This window comes from Canis lupus, chromosome 3, assembly GCF_003254725.2.
Source record: "Canis lupus dingo isolate Sandy chromosome 3, ASM325472v2, whole genome shotgun sequence".
Lineage (NCBI taxonomy): Eukaryota > Metazoa > Chordata > Mammalia > Carnivora > Canidae > Canis > Canis lupus.
The window spans coordinates 55,830,503-55,852,100 of NC_064245.1; the positions used below are offsets into that span (position 1 = coordinate 55,830,503).

General features: G+C 42.1%; 1 protein-coding gene and 1 non-coding gene across 4 annotated transcripts in view; both read left to right on the top strand.

The window, feature by feature from the left end:
* EFL1 (elongation factor like GTPase 1) overlaps positions 1 to 21,598 on the top strand; it is a 120,120-nt gene that overhangs the window by 58,064 nt on the left and 40,458 nt on the right. The gene's annotated exons all lie outside the window — the stretch shown is intronic.
* LOC112654236 (U4 spliceosomal RNA) lies at positions 5,624 to 5,770 on the top strand. Its single transcript, XR_003132888.1, has one exon. It is a non-coding gene; the product is annotated as a U4 spliceosomal RNA (small nuclear RNA).

The following is a 21,598-nucleotide window of genomic DNA, read 5'->3' on the forward strand; positions in this document are numbered from 1 at the left end:
AGTTAAGGTTTGAATTCTTTTTCTTTTTTTTCTTCCTTTTTTTTTTTTTTTGCAAGAAGTTATTAACTATAAAAATGAGTATATATTCTTCTGAAATAATATTCTGAAAAAATCTTGATTCAGTATAATTTGTTTCCTTAAAATAAAAGGAAATATATTAATTTTTTATTAATTTTTTTTAGCTGTCATTTGCAAGGGAAATCCTTAGACCTCTGTGTAATTGTATTAAGAACAAGAGGAGCTAAAAGCACCTGGGTTCTGCCCCAGCATAAAATAGATTGTGGCCTTTTTCCAGTTTTGTAGATGGAGGACGAGAGTCACTTTACCTTTTGCCAAAAGAGGAAGTTCCTGTCTCTTTTGTAGGTGGACACTTAGCTTCTGCGCTTCACAGAAGCTGGTTTGGGGGAGGAATCCCTTAAGGGGAAGACCTTTCTTTAGAATAGTGGACACATTTTCTTTTCATTATAAATACTCTGGAATTTCATAGCTGAGAGCAGAATCTCTTCTCAGTCTGGACATTTCTCATTAAAGGGTATCAGGATAGTAACACCTTTTTTTTTTTTTTTTTTTTTTTTTAATGTGATGAGATCTTCCAGGGCCCCAGAGCCAAGGTGATGTCATCACTGGAAGTTCTTTGTTTCCCTCCCGCAGTACACTGAAACCAGTTCCTTTTCCCCGCTAGGTGTAAGCCAGGTGCTGTGGGAGGCTGAGAAGCAAGGCTGCATGATGTTAGAGGTGCAGAGATGTTCTGAGTCCCTGCTCTTTCTCTTGGCCATGCTTCGGTCAACAGGAGAACATTGCCCTCCTCTTCCTAAGGCCATTGCTACCCTGGAGCCCTTTGAAACCCCTTTGCTATGTCCTGAGCTGAGGGTGGTCTCACAGGAAGGCAGCACCCCACTGCCTCTCACTCTGGAGAGCTTGTCCATCCCCGTTATTCTCAGAGGCGTGATGCTGAGGGGCCTCAGCCCCAAGGGAGGTCCAGAATGCTTTCTCAGACTTAAGCCAAGTGGGAAGCATTGGTATTTTCTCCGACCCATAATTACACAAGATCCTTGATTTCTGGGCAGAGGCTGAGTGGGCTATACCTGCTCTCTAAAGCCGTCCGCCGCCCATCCTTGGATGCGTAAAGGCAGAGGATCGTTCCAGCCCTAGCAGGGGCCGCAGCTACACACAGCTGCGCACAAGGGGGCAGCCTTTTCCACGGATTTCCATCCTGCCTGGGGACGGAGGAACAAAGGCTGGTGTCTGTGAGCCCCGTGCCCCGAGCCTGTGCCCTGCCAGCGCCGCCTGTGAAACTTGTAACCCTTCACCATGTTTATAGAGAGTCCTAAGCCGTTGGGTGAAGGGTTTGAAGTGCGGCATGGGTTTTGTGCTGCGCTGGACCGCAGCATGTCAACATGACCCACCTCCCTCTGCATGGGGCTGTGCGGGAACGCGGCTGCCGGCCCAGCGTCCTGCACGTGGCAGCCAGGCAGCTTTCATTCCTGGAGGTTGAGAGATGTGGGAGTCATTAAAATAGAGATGTTGATCATGGTTTCAGCTTGCTGCTGGAACCCAAAGAACAATTTCATAGCCCACCTCTCTTCCAGATACTGAGGGCATTGTTTCTGTTGTTTGCTTTGGTTTCCGCTTCATCTTAGAAATTGAGTTATAACTCCTTAGGTGGTTTCTAGTTGGAAGAAGCATTATTATGAAAATACATACTGGTTAGTCGGCAATGAAGCAGAAGAGAAAACATCACTAACATCCTGATCTCCCGTGCAATTAGAAGCACTTCGTCGCTGGTTTTGTTTTATGTCTCCCAGATGACTGTTTGTTAATTTGCAGCAGTTCAACTCATAACTGCATTGATGGTCATATTTCAAAGGATTTGGATCTGTTGGTTCAAGTGCACATTCGAAGCAAGAGTTGCTATTCCTTCTCTGTTGGAGCTAAATGGATCTTACTATTTGACTCTGTAAAAGCTGCAAGAAATCAGATATGCTTTAAAAACCAAAGGCAAAGCCCCTCTCCCCTGGGGGTGGGAGTGAGATAGGGGATGTTTTCTTTCAGGTCTAGAGAAGCAGCAATTAGTAGATTTATTGCAGAATAGTTGTTTCTCTTCAAAGCCACAAGCCTTCAGTGTTTCCAAAATGACCATTGTCATTCCATTTTCTAAGCAGTTTATATTTGTATATATTTTGCTAACTGATACACATAGAGATGCCTTATTTCTTTCTTTTTTTTTTTTAAGATTTTATTTATTCATGAGAGACATACAGAGAGGCAGAGATATAGGCACAGGGAGAAGCAGGCTCCCTGCTGCAAGGAGCTCGATGTGGGACTTGATCTCAGGACCTGGAAATCACACCCTGAGCCAAAGGCAAACACTCAACCACTGAGCCACCCAGGTGCCTGAGATGCCTCATTTCTAAATGTGCTTGAACGATGTATCAAAGACTTAGACTTACCCAGCATTTACTGAGCACCTACTGTATGCCAGGTGTTCAGTGAGTCCCTTTCGTTTATGTTTGTTTATGGAAGCCTCACAAGAAACTTGATGAGAAAACAGAGACTAGGAAGTTTGACTTACAACAAATGATACTGTCTCGTTCACCGCTTTTTAGCTGGATTTTGTTTCCTGCTCAGTTGTGTAGCCCAGATTATTTTAAATCCTTCTGCCAGGTTCTCCTCACACTCTCTGATTGTTGCAATGCAGAAATGCTATGATCTGTGACATTTTGTTGTGGGGTCCTTGAATTTCATCCTTCTGTAGCCCAGTCTTTTCCTCCTATAAAAGGGGAATTTAAGACTCAGAGTCTTCTGAGCTTGGTTGATGAGACTTGAAACTAGGATCCAGTCTTTGCTTTTATAAGTGAGAAAACTGTAGAGAAGGACAAGAGGAGAGATAGCTGGGCTTCTCTCAAAAGGGAGAGGAGAGAAGCTGATCAATGAGAATTTGTCATTTAGAAAGAGGAACTATATACAGAGGTGAGGTAGTGAGACTCCTGTCCCCAAGCAACAATCTTTTCCAATGGCCCCTTTATACTTCCTCTCTGCTGATAACCACACACCAGCTGTCTAGACTTGCTTTGTATTCATGCTTCAGAGACCCTTCGCCATCTGCTTCTCACCACTTCTGAATATATCAGGATTTTTAAGAATTTATTTTTATTGAGACATAATTGACATAACAGTGTCTAAATTTAAGGTGTTCAGTGTGTTGATTTGAATCATTTATATATTGCAGTATGACTCTCTCTGTCACATTAGCCTATATCTATCACATCACTTAATTATCATTTCTTTTTGGTGGTGAGGACACAGAACATGTAGTCTCTTAGTTTTGAAGTATTTTTTTTTTTTTTAAATTTTTTAATTATTTATGATAGTCACACAGAGAGAGAGAGAGAGGCAGAGAAATAGGCAGAGGGGAGAAGCAAGCTCCATGCACCGGGAGCCCGACGTGGATTCGATCCCGGGTCTCCCGGATCGCGCCCTGGGCCAAAGGCAGGCAACCCAAACCGCGGCGCACCCAGGGATCACAGTTTTGAATTTTATGATCTGGTTTTATTGTCTGTAATCACCAAGCTTGCATTAGATCTCCAGGACTTACTTAACTGCTAGTTTCAAATCTGTGCCTATAAACAACTTTGCCCCTAGAGCCCCCAGTCCTCAGCATCTGGTAACCACTATTTTACTCTCTATGAGTTTGGCTTTTTCAGATTCCATATATGAATGAGTTCATGCAAGTATTTGTCTTTCCCTGCCTGACTTACCTCACTTAGCATAAGGCCCTCAAGAACTGTCCATGTTATGGCAAATGGCAAGATTTCCTTCATTTCTAACAGCTGAACAATGTCCCATTATTATCCTGTTATAATATTACACACACTCCATACACCGTTCTCTGTCCACCTGTTGGTGGGCACTTAGCTTGTGTCCATATCTTAGCGAATGTGAATAATGCTGCAGTGAACAGGGGGTGTGGATATCTCTTTGATGTCCTGTTTTTATTTCTTTGACTTGTGTATCCAGAGGTGGGAGCAGTGAGTCACAGGGTAGCTCCATTTGTGTTTTTTGAGGAATCTCCATATTGTTCCACAGCGGCTGCATCAGTTTCCATTCCCACCAGCAGCGCACCCTCAGAGTTTTCTTCCCTGTGTGTTTCAGCATGTGCTATCTCCTCCAGGATTCCTTTTCCTTGTGAACGCAGACACAAAACCCAGCTCAGTTGCCACCTCTTTGAAGCATTCTCCAACTGCTCCAGTAGATATATCTGGCTCCTTCCTTTGAGTCCCTATACCTCTTTTAGTACATCTCTCAGCACCTTTATTCCTTGGGCCTGTTACCAAGTGGGGGCGTGTTCTCATGGCACAGTGCGGCTATGTGTAAGTGGACATGCAGGTGTATACTGCCCCTCCAGTTGCTCCTTCTGAGCATAGGGATGGAGTGGATTTTGAGCCAGAGAAAGAAGAGAGTCTGTGGAAATCCCAAGAGATATTGTTACAGTAATTTGTTGGTTTGCCAGGATTCCTTTCTGGAGTATGTATGGGAGAACTGAGGTCCCAGAGATCAGACAGGGAGAGTAGAGACCCAGCTTACTGGGCGCTTAAGTTTCCAGCCTGCGGCACCAGTCACATGTCTGGTCTGCTGCTTTGCTGCTGCTTTGCTGCTTCTGATCCTCAGTGTGTTTACCAGAAATTAGTTTGTCTAAGAGCCAACGTCAGTTGAGAGGTGCAGAATGTGTCGTAACCTAAGCTGGGTGTATGCACTCTGGTGGCGGGGTATCCTTCATACAGAGATGTGTCAATCTGCCCAGATGGGATGTATCTGCGGCTCTTCACAGCCTGAACTCCTACAGCAGTGAGAGATCACAAGTAATACAGCACTGGTCTTACTTAGATCTTTCAAAATAACTTCGCTTTTTGAATAACTGAGTGTTTCATGGATTTGTTTGGCCCATGAAAGTCTAATGTATTCATAGTTATTTAGATACTAAATTTGGAAAACAGTTCCCTTTATGAGATTAGACCAGCTTATAACTGAAACCAGGTGTGTTAACCTGGTGCTAAAATCTAAAATTGTCTTTAAAAACAAAAGCCCAGTATTTCCAAAATTCACATTATGACCAAATTTAAATTTAGTTTAAATGTAAGAAGTCTGTAGCTTTGTTCTTTGCAGACACTGTAGGATATTTTTGTGTGTGTGAATCCTTTTTTGTTTTCCATTTTTCTTCAGTGTATGCCTGACTGACTTCCAGATTCTGAAAGCAGGACTGTGTTGGGGCGTGAGGTGAACAGGAAGAGTGAATACTGGAGCCTATCACTCTGTCTCCCTTCCTTGGTCAAGCAAGCTGTTTGTTTTTATTCTGATGGGGACCTCCCAGCCGGGCTTGTGCGGGACACTCTGGTTTATGCCTGTTGTCTTGGAGAAGTCCTTGTGCCCCCTCTCACTCTTGAAAATCCTAGTTTGGATGCTGAATTCTGTGATCCACCCTAATTATGACCAAAGTATTTATCCTTGGTTATTTTATTTTATGTTTTGATCTTAATGTTTCTTTCTTTCTTTTTTTTTTTTTTGCATTTTTTTATGATACTTTTGTGTATTGTTGGATTACTTAACATTTTGGAAGGCACATGCTAGCTTTGCGCAGTGGCAGTATTGTAGCCAATGAGGTTTATCCAAGGCGCGATTATTGCTAATTGGAAGGCATATGCTATTTTTAATTCCATATATCATTGCCTTTTATGTCTTTCAAATCATTCTTTAAACATAAGAGTCAACAATGAAATGCTACCATCCCACGTATCCTGCCAATTTAAGACGGAGACTATAAATTCTTTCAGGATGTTACCTGGCTCATCTTTGTTTCTGACAGCATCTGGTAGTATGCTTTGAACTAGGTAAGAGCTAAAGAAACGTTTCTGGAATGAATCTTGGGGGAAACAGTTTGGTCATATGGAAGGAAGGGTGAACTTCTGATCTGAAGTTAGTGTAAGGTCCTCCCGCAGATGAAGGAGTGGGAGCCCCATAGCTGTGCTTCCTCATTGCAAACTGACCAACCCCCTTGTAGAAGAGATGCCATTCATCTTGCTCTGTTATTGAGGGACTCCCAAAGAAGTCCTCAGTAAACTCTTTTTCAGTTAGAATTCTTCTTCAGAGATTACACTGCTACTGAGTGTAAAGACAAAGGACTTTTCCAGCTTGGTTTGGCCACTGTGGATGCCAGCAGTGTTGGCAGCAACCTTGCTTCAAGGCCAAGGGAGAGTAGGAGCCCTGAGTTAGGTGGGAGAGACCAAGTGGGATGGTAACTGGAGAGCCCTGAAAAGAGGTCGTGGAAGAGGCCAGAGATTTTTGTGGGCACAATCAGCTGGTTGGGCCCCGGGTTTTTCTAAAGAATGGGTTTGGCTTCTTAGTCTAAAAGCTAGGTGTATTTAGTAACACTTGATCAGTTACGAGCCAGAGGAGGGAAGAACACCCTTTTAAAGAATTTAATTAGTAAGATATGACTTTGTACTTTGATAGGCATTTATACCATCAAAAAAATAGTCCTTTTTTAAAAAAAAATAGTCCTTTTAAAGGCTTTGCCAAATTTTACTTTAACCAAGTACCTCCACATTTAAGCAGAATGTGGACAAACATAACTGTTTTTACATTGTCATGATGCTGTAGACTGTCATGAATAAAAGCCTTTGCAATGAGGAAGCACAGTAATCTTGGACTTTGTGTTCAAAGTGTAAGGGTTGCTTATCTGCAAGGATAGAAATGGATATAATTGAGTGTAGAAGGAAGGCTGTGGATAAATTGATTACAAATATTCTCTTGAAAAAAATTTAAAAAAATATTCTCTTGAGTCCTAAGTCATTAGGTAATGTTTAAGACATGATGATTAATGCTCAGTAAATGTACATATAGTGGAATCTGTATTTTGTTTCCTCCAGCAAGTGTGTATATTTGATCAACTTTACTTCCATTTTCAAGATCCATTTGTCACAAACCACAGCATAATCCAAGGGTGTTTTCATTTTTATTAAAATGTATGAGTGTGTGTGTGTGTGTGTGTATGAAATTTGAATTGTTTTCTGTTTTGAATATATACCCATTCTTTGTTGGCAAATTTAACTGATATGTTTTTATTTTGATTTCACTCATTTTGGATTTCAAAGGTAGCACATGCCAATAGTAACTATCAACAATACAGAAATGTCAGAGGTAATAGTATCACGTCTACAACCACTTTTCTGATGTTACCATTAGTAACAAATCGGGATGTATTCTTCCATAGTTCCTCCTTATACAAGGCACGGACACACACAAATTTTTGCCCCTTTTCTTTGTTTTATAAAATTGGCCTTGAATATGTGATTACTTTGTGCAGGTCTTGCCTCACTCCCAGGGTCAGGAGGGATTGTGTACTACAGGTATATAATTTATCACACTCCCTTCTGACACAGTTTCCAAGTCATTACTGTTGTTAATTTCTTTCTTGATTCACATGAGGACTTTCCACCCTATAGAGTTGTGAAAACCAAAGAAAGAAATGTTTATTAAAGCCCCTCATTAGACATAGAGCAGCAGGATCTGACCACGATGATTGCTAATAATTTTTTGAGAATAATTCTAGTTTCTGTGATTCCTAAAGGACAGACTGGTACATCTCCTTCAATTTTAATTATTTTAGTGGGTTTTGGACATTTCCACACCTGGTTTTACTGCATTTGTTACTTTCGGATACAGCGTGCCTAGCCTTCTTTTCCTCAGCAGATACTAAAAAATCCCATTAGTTTGTACCTTCAGCAACTCTTTCCTGCATATATTCACTGGCACTCAGCTGTGTATTCTTGGGTGGATGAGTGTATAAATTTCCTTCAGCTAACACGTGTATGTTAGAGTCTGAGATTTCTTATGACTGGTAGTCTGCATCCATTTTCCTTGTGATGATTTTATTACCAACCAATTAGTTATAGCCAGGAATTGTCACTTTGCCACAAATGCAGAGCTCTTCTTTGTCAGACCACATGCAGCTCCTGAAAAGTTACTTTCAAATTTGATCACATAATTTGCAGAAGTGCCCCCAGAAAGTAAACGTGATGGGTTTGAGTGAAAACCCAGGGCACTTGACTGAAAACCTGTTTGTTTCTAATCACATAGGGACGGGGTGTAATTCGACTGGTGTTGATGGCCTGGAAGGACCCTGGTAAGGTGCAGAATGAGATCTGGGTTAAAGTCTCACTGTTCTCTGCCCTCAGCCAAGGTTTAGGGGAGTCGTTGAAATGAATGAGTTTGGGATTTCATGTCCAAATCCATTTTTAATACTACCACCTTATGTTTTTACAGCACTGTATGCTTTTCAGACTCCTTTTATCTATAGTATTTGATCCGTCCAGTCTGCTCTTAGCTTCTATATTTCAAAGGCCAGTAATGGTTAGGTTGGAAGTAATACCTATTAGAATAGTGACTTTGAAAACTTGGAAATCATTTCCAGGTGTTTTAGATAGGCTGCATTTGAATGATGAAACTTTAAACTTGCTTTTCCGTAAAAGAATACTTCACTGCTTTAGGTAATCTGAGAAATTAGCAACCTCAGAGATTTCCATTCTGTTGTTGTTTTTCTTTACAAAGAGTGTCTGTAATTGACCGAGATGTGGATAGCGAGTAACATGTGCAGGGTAAGCTCTGGATATAGCCAGGAGAGAATATGGAGCGAAGAAAGCTGTCAGTTTTCCTTAAATATCTAAGGTGGTAGAAATGAATTTTAAATAATTTTCATTGTGGAAAAATCCTTTTTTTTTTTTTTTTTTTTTGATCGTAGTGGGGATGCAAACTAGGATGGAAAAAATCCAAGGAGAATCAGAAAATAAAATCATAGCTGTGCAGCTTATATTTTGGGGGGACTTTAGTGAGATTATACTTGTGACCTAATGTCCCTTTTAAAATGTTCCACGGACACTGGGGCCCCTGGGTGGCTCAGCTGGTTAAGCATCTAACCGCTAATCTCAGCTCAGGTCTTGATCTCAGGATTGTGAGTTCAAGACACATGTTGGGCTCCCAGCATGGAGCCTACTTAAAAAAAAAAAATGTTCCACAGACGTTAAAAAGGAAGTATGCCCATGCATGCACACACATCCCTATTAAACCAGTATTATTGCTTATATTACTCAAGGCATGAGAAGAATAAAGTAAGCCCCCCCCCCCCCCCGCTCTGATTTCAGTTGCCAACCCCTTCGGTACCATATAGATGATTGTGTCACCAAGATGGCAAATTTACAGTAAATTTCAGACTTTCCCTCCTCTTTTCATGAAGACTAAAGATTCAAAGAGAAACCTGAGTACTCTGGCACAGCTTCTGACCACTCACAAAACAGATGCTTCTCTCTCCCAGAGTAAACATGGGAAGAATCAGTGGATATAGAGAAAGATAGAGCGTTTCTAAGGAAAAAGACCAGTTTGACCCACAAAAGCAGTAGGACCATCTGAGACTGACTTCTTACAAGAAACCAGAGGAAATAGAGAAAAATGAATTATTATCCAGGGTAAGATTAGGAGGATAGAGCACTGATGAAAGCCAGAGCAGACACTCAAGAAAAACAAATGAACTGAGAACAGAAAAATTACTGGAAATTACAAACATGGCCGTAGGATTTTTAAAACAAAGCCGTGGAGAAGCAGATTCTGGGCAGAGGAGACCTGAGTCAGTGACTGAGAAGAAGGCTCTGCAGAAACTCTAGCAGAACTCAAACTCGAGTGCAAAGCTGGGACACAGGAAACAGTCACAGTGAGTTCAGTATAAGTAGATGTGTGTACTGACATGCCTGCATGTGTGTGTCTGCACACCAGAAAGAAGTCATGGGGGGAGTGTCCAGGGACCTGCGTCCTCGTGTTGAAAGCATACCCAAGGAACAGACACCGTTGAGGGCTAGGGACAGGAGCACAAGAGAGAAGACCCCCAGAAATCTTCTAAACAGATATCTTAAGAATTTCAAGAATTAAAAAAATCCAGAACATCCACATCATTGAAAGCAGGGGTACCCACGAGAAAAAGAAAATTAGGTCAGCATCAGGCTTTTCTTTTCCTATCTCCAGAATTCCAAAAGGGGAAAGCTCTTCCTCATGAATTCTGTGTCCTTCTGGGTCCATCTTTTTACCTTATTAGAATGTAAGCTTAATTTAATAGGTGTATATAAAACATTGTTCCCTGTATGTAAATTAAATTTAAAAACTGGGTTCTAGATTACAGGCCAAATCTTGATAAAGTTCCCAAAATATAAGCAGCAAGGCAGTTTTATATTATAAAATAAACTAAAAGTCAAAATTAATAATAAAATATATTCAAAATACTTCTCACCAGTTAGATATTAAAATATAATTTCTTAAGTCACTTGTAGAACAAAGTAGAAATTAAATATGTGTCTATAGGATATAGTATCTCTTGATTTAAAACACTTGAATTTCATTTTAACCAAACGGCTTAGTGGAAATTATGTCCATTTTATAATATTTTTTTTCCTACCATTAGAAATAAAAAGTGAAACTTGAGCTTTAAATATGCATCACGGTGTTCGCTCCTTTACTCCCTGGCAAGTGTGTCCCCAGTACAAAACCACTGTGATGGCAGTGGTGTTTGTCACCCCCTGCTAACTTCTCTGCAAGGCAGTATATAATAGCATTTGTGAAATCACACTTAAAAATAGATTAGAAATAGCTTACACAGGAAAGTTAAACAAAATATCTTAGGGTTAGGATGATTAGGGGACTCAGGGTTCAAGGGAATGGTAAACAACGTCCCTCTAGAAAGTAGCTGAAGTCACTGCAGATGGAGGTCCCAGTGGGGAGGTGCTCAGAGGAGTCTCTGGGTGAGCCCCTGAATTACCAGAATGAGTGGCACAGCACTGTGGGGTGTCTGCTGTAGGGAGCCGTGCAAGTAAGAGCCTCATGAGCCTCCCTCATAAGAGAGGATGCATGCACGGTGAAGGTCGTTTCTGCAGAACAGGAGCAAAACCGAGTCCTATAAATACAGCTTCCAGAAAGTTGAAATAGAAAGCTCAGGTCTGGAAAATCAGCCCTGCAAAATGTGGAAAAGGAAACTGAGGAGCTCACGAGAGCCAGTTGTTAAATGAATTTTGCTAACCAGCTGTTAAACTCGGCCATTATTACGAATTAAATTGTAAGGGAAGTGGGTGGGGGGAGGGCATTAGGGATGAATCACTGGATTCTACTCCAGAAACCAGAATTCTACTGTATGTTAACTAACAAGGTTTAGATAAAAATAAATAAGCTGTATAATGTATAATCAAGCTAAGTTATCAAAATTAAAGGTAGCAGATACTCAAAAAGGATCCAAAAATAAGTGTATGGTGCTTCTTGCAAAAGCAAAATGCTGTTTGGAACTGGTTCAGTTCAGCCTGATGGAGTGTCCTCTGCTAAAGCAGAATTTCCTTTGGCTTTTTATGTAAAGAGAATGTACTTTCCTGCTGGGCTTTGCCAGAGAGCCAGACAACACAGGATAGTCCTTGAGAATATTTTTGTGTTCTCTTAATGGCCTTTCCCCCTATTGCCTGGTGCCCTACATTTTATGGGTATTATTTGAAGGTGGAAAGGGCACTTCCCACACAGATTCTGAAGTGGACAAAAGTGAGATTCTACTTACTTAAACCCTAGAGATGTGGTTCCTAAACTATGACCGTAAACACTAGCTTCTGCTTTTATTATTTCATAAGAAACAAACAAAAAAAATCAGCAGATGATTACACTAAGAAATCAGAGAAAGAACAACCATCAGCAAAGAAACAACCAGGAAGATTGGACGATACTAATACCCTCGAATTGATAAATAGCAGATGTGTTTGAAGAGATCAGCGTAACAGATCAATTTCTCCTTGAGTGGAGGGCGAAACAACCGTGCATTAGGAATGTGTGGGAATAGAGTGATACACATGGAGATTTTTAAATTGTAGGTGGATACTGTCCACTCTTCTAGGCTCAGAACATTAGGTTAGAGAGTTCTGCATATATGTCAGACCAGTGGAACTGAGTTTTCATTCAGATGTGCGTTTATTTTGTTGTCAATGAAGTGGGGCAGTACATGTAAGTTGGCCTCTTGTGTTACTTCTGTTGAATCATTTCTTTGGCTCCACCTTTATTTATTTTTAAAAAAATATTTTATTTATTTATTCATGAGAGACACAGAGAGAGAGAGGCAGAGACATAGGCAGAGGGAGAAGCAGGTTCCACGCAGGGAGTCTGACTAGGGACTTGATCCCAGGACTCCAGGATCACACCCTGAGCTGAAGGCAGGTGCTAACTGCTGAGCCACCCAGGTGTCCCTGGCTCCATCTTTAGATTTGGCTATATCTCAGTCATTTTCTCATTTATTCATAAAAAGCTTTTTATATGTGGAGGCTATTCGTCTTTTTTCTGATGTACACTTTATATAACTTTTTGGAATTTTTGGTTTACCTTTTAACTTTTATTTTTGCCGTAGAGAAGGTTTTAAAATTTATAGGCAAAGATGTGCTTTTTCCTTTTATTTCCCCCCCCTAATTTCTCTTAGATATTTGTTGTTCTTTGACTTTCTTTACTTCATTTTTGTCTGTTTTCATGTAAGAAGACACGTTATGATGAATCAAGCAAAAGGGTGACAAGTAGAGAAAAGTTCTGGCCTCCTCCTTTCTCTGACGAAGCCCCTTGGCTGGTACTTGGTGTGGGGCTTACAGAAACAAGAACGAGTCCCTGTCTCACTTTTCACCCCCCTGCATCTTTACCTTGGCCTCCTGGGTGAGATGCAGGTGTAATTTTAGCTTTGATTCTTTATTTTTGAAAGTAGGTGGTCCCAACCATGTCGAGGGAGGGTGGTCAGAGATATGCACCCAGCGCTCCTGAGAGTCCCAGGTCTCCTGGGCAGGATGCATGTGTGTTGTGAATGTGTGTGTTTTGAGTCTGTCCATGCCGGCAGGGGGGCACGGCAGGTTGTCCGCCCCACGTCATAACATGGCCTTAGCTTCTGACGGGGGTTGGGCCTGCCGGGAGGGTCTTCCTCTGCCCTGATTGAATGCTAAGTATGCCTTCGGAGCAGTGGGAGGACAGTTCCTTCTCAAGGAGAGGCTCACTGTGATAATTAATCCCCTCCTCCTCTGGGGAATGAACTGAAGGATTCCCAACCCAACCGGATTGCAATGTGTTGTCTTTCTTGTTGTTAGGCAACTTTTTTGAAACTAAATTAATGCTCCCCCATCACTTTGTGAAGTTGGCGTGAGTAGTGTGTCACCAGCCGTGGTTGGAGCCTTCCTCAAGTTCAATCTCCCATGAGTACCAGGAGTGACACTGGCTGGTCAGAATCCTGCATGTGGGGCACCTGGGTGGCTCAGCGGTTTAGCGCCGCCTTCAGCCCAGGGCATGATCCTGGAGACCACGTCGGGCTCCCTGCATGGAGCCTGCCTCTCCCTCTGCCTGTACCTCTGCCTCTCTTTCTCTGCATCTCTCGTGAATAAATAAAATTAAAAAAAAAAAAAAAAGAAAGAATCCTGCATGTGTGTCTCAACTGCAGACCTTCCACATGGCAATCTAGCACCCGGCTTTCCCGGGGTAGACGTTTGTAACAATGACTTTCCTGACAATATCGAGGCCAAATCTCTGGATTAAAAAACATTATTAACCACTGATTATAATGACAGCCAGAAGACTGAGTCACTGTTCTTGGCCTCTGTTCTGGTCTGCTTCATGTGTCTCCTCACCTCTGCGGTCCAAGAGCACCACAGCACCATGGAAAGTAAACTAGGACCTTGGGGAGGAGGGCACAGCCGGCTCTAGCCATCTGGAAGGGTGAGCTTTTCGTTAATAATATGTACCGATAGAGTATAATGCTCTTGGACTCAGAAGATCACCTGACATTATTCTTCTGGGCATACTTCCCGGTGCTTTGTACTTTTTAGGGAATCCTGTGCTTGGTTTTGTTTTAACGTTGGCTTCAGTAACTCCCTAAGAAATTTAAGCAGCTGCCAACTGACCCTGTTCGCAAACAGAGAACACAAGGGCCTATTGTAAACCCAGTGATCGTATTCAAAATGGCTAGAAATTCAGCAACTCAGAGCCACAGAATAAGTTTTCCTGGCCCATCCTTAGAACCTTTGTTATGATTGCATTTCTTCCAGCTCCTTCTATCAGATTTGGGGAGGGTGGGTGCAGTGCCTCTTCAGACGTGTTCTCCTCAGCTGGCCCCAGCTGCCGAGAGAGCAGTGCGGTGTGCTAGGGAGAGCTCACGGTGCAAGGTGCCCTCGGCGGTGGAGCCATCACCCCTGCAGCATGCTGAGATTCACTTTTGGAAGGAGCCAGTGGGAGCTGTGTGCAGAGAAATAGACCCTGATGCCAAATCTGTCTTTAACCCCTGTGCCTGCAGAAATGGGCACACACCCAGGCATAGGCAACTCTTGGTGTCACTAAGTTTATATTAGGGACAAAATCATTATAAAATGTAATTATTAACCTTCCTTTTTCCCCTCATTTGAGAAATTGATACTTTTCACTCCTCAGTATTCAGTTAAGTGCTTCTCCAGGAAAATTCTTGCGACAGGGCCTGCTGATGCTCCTGCTCCCTCTACAGACTAGGCCTTCCGTGGGCTGTGCCAGGCTAGCTCTCTCACCACGTGAGCCTTCCACCTGCTGACCTTGTCATTGCCTTGTGGCCTGTGCCCAGGGGGCTGGATCCCCAACGTAGAGGTGGGTGCCCAGCTCCTGTCCACATGCTTACCTGCTGTGCTTTCGTGAAACCCAACTTAGCACCATGTCCAGGCTCCTTGTCCTTCATGCCCCTAAAGTATGCCTTACAAGTGGCTTGACATCCTCTTTTGCCATCCCTGGGTGGACTCCAGCTTTCCTTACAGAATAATCCTTCCAATGCAGGTGACCCTTGTGGGAACCTGCTGCTTATGAACTGCACTGTGCAGGTTTTTTTTTTTTTTGAAGAAAAGGGAGGGTTTTTATTCTCAAGCGTCTAAGGATTTACAAACGAGGGCATTTCGTTTTAAAAAGGGCTGGGGCGGGGGAAATACTGGCGACCAGAGAAGGGGTTGTGGGCCGGTGGCCTGTGCCAGGCCACCCCAGGCCCCTGACTGCCCGCTCCACCCTCTGCCTGGTCGAGAAGGATGGCTGGTGACTGGTGACGGAGGGAGAGGACAGGAAAGAGGCAGAGAGGAAGAAGAGGTTCCCCCCCAGGACCCCCACTGGATGGGAACCTGAGTCTGAGCCAGCAGCTGCCTGACCATCTACTCCCAGCAGACCTGTGCTTAGAACAAGCTGAACTGCCTAGAAATGGGCCCAAAAATGGAGGGAATATGACATTTCCAGGGAGTTTTATGAGAACAGAAGTATTGGGGAAGATGTACTAGCTCTCGAGTGTGTAAAGGCTTGTGTTATTCCAGAAGGTAAAAGTAGAGGCAGTGGCATTACAAAGAAGGATTGTCATCTGGATACAACACGAGAAGCCAGGGAGAGCCTGACAGGGGAAGGTGATATAACATCCACGTGCGTGTAATGCAGTACATGTTCAGGATGAAGCCGTGAACTCATATGAATGAGATCTTAGTGATCCTGGAAAGGAGCAGAGATGTTACGACTATTTATTGTCCTTGGAAAAATGTAACTCCTCTTGTCTGGACTACATCAGGGGAACATGGCATAGAGGGAAAAACTCTTGGCTTGAGAGTCAGGAAAATTGGTCTGGTCTCTCTCCAGAACTACGGTCTGGGATCAGCCTTACCCCACTGTACTCCTCAGGTCCTCCTCTGTGAAATGGATGAGCTCTGAGGACTTGCTGGAATTTACGGTTTCTGTTTGTGTCTTGAAACCAAGAACATTGCTGCTTTACAAGCAAGCTACGAAAGGTGTTTGCAAATCTTTAAAGAAGGCCCTTGATGTTATCTGCAATGGTGACAGTTTTGGAGGTGATTTTGCTTTCCAGAGAAGGCCTTTGCCAGCCTGATGTGGTATTGGATCTGGAAACCTGGCTGCTCCCACATCTCCCACTACCCTCGTCTTCTGCCACCTGAGCTGAATATCATGAGCCCTTTCCGGAATGTGGAATAGTTACTCGAATAGTGAAGTGTGAAGGACCAGCTTCAGCATGGACTACATTATCTTCTGGGGTTTGGATGTGGGTTGTATCCACCTGGTTGTAGAACGGGCCCTTGAGGATATGGTTGAGGTACCTCTTAGAAGGAAACTCCTCCTATGAAATAGGAAACTACACATGACAGAATAATCCAGTAGCTACACCTTAGCCTCTGGAGGGAGGAAGGGTGTGACACTGTCCCTTGACTTGCCTTTGACCCAGGCCTGTTGCTCCCATGACCAAGACCTTTGGAAGGAAAGAGTAAGAGCTGCAAGAGTTGACCTCTGTGAGACTTTTGGTCATGAGCAGTGTCTTACACCATCTAACAGTATAGCATATGGAAAAAGCATTTCTAGTTCAGAGATCCCTCTGCCAAGTCTTGGCACCTTCACAGTACCAGTGCCTGAGTATCTATAGTGAGTGTGAGCTCTTGGGCCCTGGAGGAACAGCCCCAGAGAAACTGGTGGCCAGGTCCGAAATAGGGCCCTGTTGGAACTGGCGGACAGAGAGCCAGTGGGATCTGGTTATGGCTAGTCTAACTCCACTAGGGGCAGGAAGCCCTGAGAATGGTTTTCATGAGTCTATCCTAGGAAGGCTGCTTTTTCGATGCTCCATCAGCATTTCTGCATTGTGCTATAGTGGAGTTCTTTGGTTTGTAACAGGTTTCACTAGGGGAGCAGGGCCTGTTAATAAATCAGAAGGACACTTGTGGTTGTTTAAGAAGATACACTAAGGGCCCCAGTAGAGTAAAGGAGGTTCTCCTGATATCGCTCTTTATGTTCTCCTATTCAGGGTCAGTTAGAGGTGGTAGTCTTACCTCACAGTATTTCTGGAGTCTTTGTCCAGAGATACGGTGGACCACATTACGGAAATAATCAACTTGAAGTGACTTTCATATTATTTTGCTGACGTACTTTTTGCAGCACTTTTCCTGTTTTTCTTAGAGCCAAAGAAATGCTTCCCATGATGTAACTGAGATCATTTTACTCTAATGGTGGCTAGATTTCAGCTCTGGTACTTAGTTAGAGTGGAAGGAGACACCCGGAAATTCTTTGGGTAATGTGTTGGATGCTTTTTACAAATAGATAAAGGTAGCAGTAGAAAATTATGTGATGTTTGCTGGGAATTGTTTTGTTTTCCTGGAAAATGAAATAGATCTAAAACCAAACAATAAATTTCAAAATCATTTTGAGCATCTACCAATGAGAATTTAAAAAGACCAACCTCTGAACGAAGTGCAGTGTCAGGAGCCAGGAGGTAGACACACTTACAGCCAGGAAGAGATTGGCTGCTCTGACTGGATAAGGGGAGTGATTTCCTCGAGGACAGTGTTCAGAAAAATCCATGTAAGGACATGGCCCCTTAGTCCTTTCATTAGTCACTGGATGATGTGGCAGGAAAAGAGACAAGGCAACACACCATGTGTTCTTTCTCTGGCTGCCACTTCCTCTGTGAAGGCTCTGAAATGGCTTATCTTTATTAGTTGAGTTATGGCATCTGTAAAAGACTCAGAAGCACCTGAGGTTGCCTGTAATCTGTGTCAAATAACATTTTTAAGTAAATCTTTATTGATGCACAATAGGCATAGAGAAAAGCATGCAAATCTTAAACCACAGCTTGATAGATTTTCATAAACTGCACATGTGCCAGTGTTACTAGCACCCAGATTTGGGAACAGAACACAACCAGCCTCCCTGAAGCCAAATGCCCTTCTGGTTACTGCCACCTGCCTCCCACCCCATGCCAAGGGTAGCCACCATCCTGGCTTCATAGATTCATTTTACCTGTTGTTAAGCTTTGGGAAAGCCTAATCAGAGAGAATGTCCTCATGTGTCGTCTGTTGAGCTTCATTCACTCCATGTGCTAGTGGTGTGAGAGTCATCGTGTCCCTGTATGTGGCTGTGATTTGTCCGTTCTTGTCACTGTTTATGTGACTGCCATAGTGTATCCACTCTTCTATTGGCAGATGTTGTTTATTTCCAGTGTTTGGCTGTTAGGAATATCGTTGCTTTGGATATTCCTGTGCATGTCTTTTCCTAAATATTTGAACACACTTCTGTTGGAAAAGAAATTGCTATGTTGTCGGGTAGGCATATGTACAAACTTAGTAAATGTACCAGTTTATGCTTCCACCAGTTCGCTGAAAATTCCATTGCTCCATACCTTTGCCAGTGTTTGTTTTGTTTGCCATTGAGTCATTCTGGTATGTGCAGGAGTAGTATCTCACATTGGTTTCCCTGATGACTAGTGAATTTAAATTCCTTTTCATTTATTTATTGACCATTGATTTTTACCCACTTATGAATTGCCTGCTAAGTGTTTGCTTTCTTTAAGGTTCTCTGCCTTCTTTTGTATTGATCTGTACGTAGTCTTCATATATTTTACATTAAAGTCCCTGGTTGCATGTATTTATTGGAGATAGTTTTTCCTACTCGGGGAGTTACCTTCTCTCTAACAGTGTCTTTGGGTGGACCACAGTTTTTAATTTTTTTAAAGATTTTTAAAATTTATTTATCCATGAGAGACAGAGAGAGAGAGGCAGAGACACAGGCAGAGGGAGAAGCAGGCTCCATGCAGGGAGCCCGACATGGGACTCGATCCCTGGTCTCCAGGATTAGGCCCTGGGCTGAAGGTGGCGCTAAACCGCTGAGCCACCCGGGTTGCCCAGTTTTTAATTTTAATGCAGTGTAATACTTACCAATTTTTTATGAGTAGTGCTTTTAGTGTCCTTTTCAGAAATCTGCTTGCTCCAAAGTCATAAGAAGTTCTGCATTTTTCTTCTGTAAACTGTTTTGTTCTGTTTATGAGATTTAGACTTCTGATCTGTCTGAAATTGGTCTTTGTAAAATGTATGAGGTGAGAGTCACATGAATTGTTTCTTCCAGTGCAGATACGCCAGTGACTAGAGTCGTTACCAGATCCTCACTGCACTGTGGTGTTCCCTCTGCTGTAAATCAGTTTATATGGTTTATGTTCATTTGACCCAGTTAATGACAGCTCTTTGAAAACAAACAAACAAAAACCCTCCAGAGTTCTTAAAGCTCGTGTCTAATAACTTTTCATGGTAGAGTTACAATGCCTTTTATTTTAAAATAATCATAATGTCAATCCTAATACTATTACAATTTTCATTTTTAGTTATAGTTCTATTCATATCATCTTTACAGCATATAATTTTATATTCTGCTTTATCTGTGTCTAAGTAGTCTTCAAAATTCGATTTGTAGTATGGTATTTTATTGACAGGTATATTGTGTTCAGCATATTACTAGGCATTTAGGATGTTCTAACTTATAGTGATGAAAACTGCTACCTTGTGGAAATTTTATTGACCTGTCATTTTACGAGAGAGCAGCAAATGAGAATGGATGTATCTGTCGGGGGCCCCATCTTATTCAGTTCTTTTTAAGCTGATTCTCCCATTAATCCAGTCTTTAGCACAGATTCCTTGGTCCTTTATTAAGGGAGTTGATACCAATACTGACCAAATGCTTTCATTTATTATAAAATTAAAGCCCACTACTACTATAATGTAAGCCTCACTAATATTTTAAGTGATATATTATTTTATTCATCTATAAAGTGATCAGTCCACAGTAACAACTGCTTTGAAAGCTGCATGAACTGGCAAAAGTACCAGCTTGCATTAGGATGACCTGAGTTTGCTTAAAATCTAGTTAACATTCTAATACTGTTTCATTTCTTCTTAGAAATTACATTTCTTCAGGTATCAAGTGAGTTGTATCTGTGCCATAGTGACTATGCTTCATCAAGATGCGGACACATAGCAGTAGTCTCAGACATCTCAAACTCCAAGGCTCAAGGACTGAATAAACTATCAGCAACAATGTGACTGAGTTTTCAAAATGCTCTGCTGGCACTTACAGTAACAAAATGCAAGAAAACTAAATGTGGGGTCTTGGTCTTCATTTCCGTGTCCTTCATAGTGCTCAGCACAGACCTATAAATCTAAGTGGTCAACTGGTGTTTGTTGACATAAATCTAAAATGGACAGGAATTATATGAAATATTCTTTCACCAACTATTTTGAGCTCTACTTTTAAATAAATCATGATATATGAGATTATAAGGTTCTGTGGGACCCTCTAAATTCTGTAATTACTGAATTGACTTTGAAGAAAATATTAATCATTGGAAAAATGATTATTATGAATGGTAGAGGACACAGTGGTAATGTCAGGTGACACAGGCCCACATCTAATGCCAGGATGGCCTGTGAGGGGATCTCGAGATTAGGGTCTTCGTGGAACTAAGAGTGAATAGTTCAAAGTATTAGACGCCTCAATCTCAGAACCTTGATTAACCTCAGGAAACATTCTAGCTCCCCATCAGATAAGAATCCAAAACTCCCTTAGTGGACACCAGGCACCAGGGAAATCCAAGTCTGGCAGTCCAGAGGTGAGAGCACATTTTTAGTATCTAGGGCCTAAACCGGCTAATGCAGATGTAATACATATGCAGGATAATCACAGAGTTTATTGCTGTGTGGTCATTCAAACAATGCAAGCATTCAAGGCACAGGAGCAACTGAAAGGCTGTGTGTGTGTTTTTTTTTTTTAATCTTCTGGTTAAAAAAATTATAATAATAAAAATAGCATGTAATATAATGAACATCCACCTAGAAATGAAATTCGATGATAATCTACCTTCTTGCCTAATTTCAAAAACATCAATAGTTACCTTTGTTGTGATAAGATAAATAAAAGAGAAATGATCCACAATGAAATTAAATACATTGCAGCATGTCAGTGCTCCAGTTGGACCATACCGATAGCATAATCAAGTCAGGAACTTGCAATCACCGTGAGTGTGGTGGCTGCAGATGTAGCTTGATACAGATGTATGGTACTGATGACTCAGATGCCGTGTGTGGCTGTCAGTGAAATGGTGAACAGCTCCTTCTCAGAACAGAATTCTCGAAAGCTCAATATATTAAACTGTGAAGAAAGTACTTCATTATTAAAAGGAAGTTAGATTTAAGCTCAGATCATTATAAGCAGGTTTGTCCAGCAGAATACTCAAAAGCTGTGCCACCTTGGGGGAATTCCTTGCAGTGTATGTTTCTGCACATTGCAAGGCCCTGGTCCCTGGTCCTGCCTGCTGAATGTCAGCAGTAGGCTCCAGCCAGAAATGTCCCCAGTAGAGACCAGATCTCCTAGATCGTACCATTGGTGTTGTCACTGCTTCTGGGTTGCTGCCAGTGTGCACTGCTGTGATGTTACCAACACTGGGGGATATACAGCTGGAAGTCAGACTGTCGAGCTGCACTGTCTGGGCGTACTTCGCTGAACATGCAGAGCTGTTCTCTTGAGTGGTCATGACAATTGTTTCTGTCTCCAGTGCAGAGGACCTACTTATTCTGCACTTCTTTACTAAACCCGTGCTTTCTTCAGACTTATACCGGTTTTATTGGCATGAAATGCCATCTCATTGTTTTAACTTGCATTTACCTTATTATTTAGATTAAGATTTTTTAAATGTGTTTTCTGACTG